This window comes from Electrophorus electricus, chromosome 13 (assembly GCF_041902795.1).
Source record: "Electrophorus electricus isolate QZ-2024a chromosome 13, ASM4190279v1, whole genome shotgun sequence".
Classification (NCBI taxonomy): Eukaryota; Metazoa; Chordata; class Actinopteri; order Gymnotiformes; family Gymnotidae; genus Electrophorus; species Electrophorus electricus.
In genome coordinates, this window is record NC_137509.1 from 4,890,001 (window position 1) to 4,892,500 (window position 2,500).

General features: G+C 48.2%; 1 long non-coding RNA gene across 1 annotated transcript in view; it reads left to right on the plus strand.

The window, feature by feature from the left end:
• The window catches only part of LOC145643568 (uncharacterized), a 39,192-nt gene that overhangs the window by 13,756 nt on the left and 22,936 nt on the right, over positions 1-2,500 (plus strand). The gene's annotated exons all lie outside the window — the stretch shown is intronic.

Below are 2,500 nucleotides of genomic sequence, written 5' to 3' on the forward strand. Positions count from 1 at the left end.
GTCCGTACACATATGACGTGGTATGATCAGTCCGTACACATGTCACATGGTATGATCAGTCCGTACACGTGTGACGTGGTATGATCAGTCCATACACGTCACGTGGTATGATCAGTCCGTACACATGTCACATGGTATGATCAGTATGTACACGCGTCACATGGTATGATCAGTCCTTACACGTCACGTGGTATGGTCAGTCCGTACACGCGTCACGTGGTATGATCGGTCCGTACATGCGTCACGTGGTATGATCAGTCTGTACACGCGTCACGTGGTATGATCAGTCCGTACACGCGTCACGTGGTATGATCAGCACTTATAATGAAAGCGGTGACATCCCAATATCAGGGGCACCTGAGAAGTCCAGTGCCCAGCAGAGTGACAGCGATGCAGGTCACGTCGCCCAGGCGATCAATCAAGTGGTATGTGCCCCGCTGTTGCCAAGGCTGCAAGCCTGTTGCCAGGGATGACATGGGTCTCACATTTCAGCGATGCTTCCGTTCTGGGGTGGTGAGGAAGCCTCTCCTAACGTTTGATCTTTAAAGGTGATGCCATGCTATGTTCATGCGCTAGCAGCTAACTCACCAAGACAGGGTGTGGACACGACATGCCGCTGATGACACCCATATACACGTCATGTTGTCAGTGATGTGGTCATATGATTCGTGTGAACATGTCAATGTTGATTTACACTAATATTTTTTGTGGCCTTATAAATATCAGCTCTCATATGTGTATAGTACAAGGAGATATTTGAAACATGTGAACGCAGCAGTAGATATATTTTCTTACTGTGCGCTGCTGTTAGTGCCATTGACCACAGTGCATGTTCCACAATAAAGACCCTCAGAGTGTGAGAGGCAGGAGACCCTCAAAATTAGACGTTGAGCATTTTTTTCCTGATTTTTGATGGAGAAGCAGCGATTTTGTTCTCTCGTTCTTTTGTTTCCACTCGAGCTGATCCACCTTCCCGATCGCAAAAGATGGCTAACGTGTGCGGGGGGGGTTCAGTGCCCCCACCCCCGCCTCCCTGTCCAAGGTTATTTAAACTAAACCAACCGTGCCTTCGACATCTCAAATCGCCTCCCAGCCCAGGCGAGGCCGCGAGGCCTGTCACAGAGCACCGCTGTACATGGAGCTCCGATTATTATCTGCAGCAGAAATTACTAACAGCTGCCCTCTCCTCTGTCGACATTCACGTCGTTTACGGATCCAAACTGTTGGAATGTGAACAATTACCGCTTTCATTCTCTCACACAGCCCTCCTAACAGTTTACATAAACTCTTCTCTTTAAAATCTTTGTTTAAGAGGCTTTTACAGGCCCCCGGGGTCGCCCGCTGCTACAGATGAGGAATTCTCGTCGGTGGTCCCTGCTCTCTTTCTGTTGTTCTGGTAGCAGAACGTTTAATACGGAGCAAGAGGAGTGGGCTGCTTTTTGAGAGGTTCTTACCGATACACACACACACACACACGCTGAAGAATGAGCGAATGATAGTTGCTGTTTGTCAGTAATCTCTTTTGAGTGGCAGGGCTACGGTGGTAAATGGATCTTTAACAAGGCCCCTCCCTGGCACAGGAGATGGCCACACCACACACCTCCAAGACCTGGCCAAGGACAAATCAAGCCAGATTCCCATGCGGTGCTCTCTCACGACTGCGTCTCTCCAAAGGTCACTCTGAGGTCACTCTGGGGTCAAACCACAGTGAGTGCAGCGTGAGATCTGGGCCCGGCCCGAGCACGTTATCTATCTCGACACGAGCGATTTGATTTTGCAGCATGCGAGCCAAACACGGCTTGGATTACCACGGCCTCACACATACACACATGAGCACAGCTCATAGCCCGCAATATGTGGCTCGCTACCCTGGAACATCCATAACGCAGTGACACACTCGTGTTGAATTAAACTGGCCCTCTGTGCAGTCTCAGCACACGGATGTGGCACTCACAAGTGCACCTGTGTGAAGGCTTGAAATGTATATGTAACCCTCCAGAATGAGGTGGATGTGTGAGTGTGCGTGTGTGTGTCTGTGTGTGTGTGTGTGTGTGTGTGTGTGTGTGTGTGTGTGTGTGTGTGTGTGTGTGTGTGTGTGTTTGTATGTGTGTGTATGTGTGTGTGTGCGTGTAGAGGGAGTTTGGCAGGCCCTTTGTCAGCAGTTCTGCCATAGTCTAGGAATACCTTACACATGCTCTCACCGTTTAACCCATAATTATTAAAATTGAAATAATACTCATATTAATAGCGTCAAATTGCTTCCAAATGGACTTTCGGTGCACATCAGTGACAAATATGTCTAAAGTACCAGACCTAACAGAGCTGTGATGTGGTAGTTCACATGGCTTTTTTTTCTTTTGAAAGAATTAATTTCCCAGGCAGACTTAATGTCGTAGGCGAAGCTAATAAAAAGTTGGAAAGGTTTTCAATAGCTCCTTTACTTGTTTCAAACGTTTCGTGTTGTTTAAATGGGAGAGCAGCACTGTCGCAACAGCGTCAC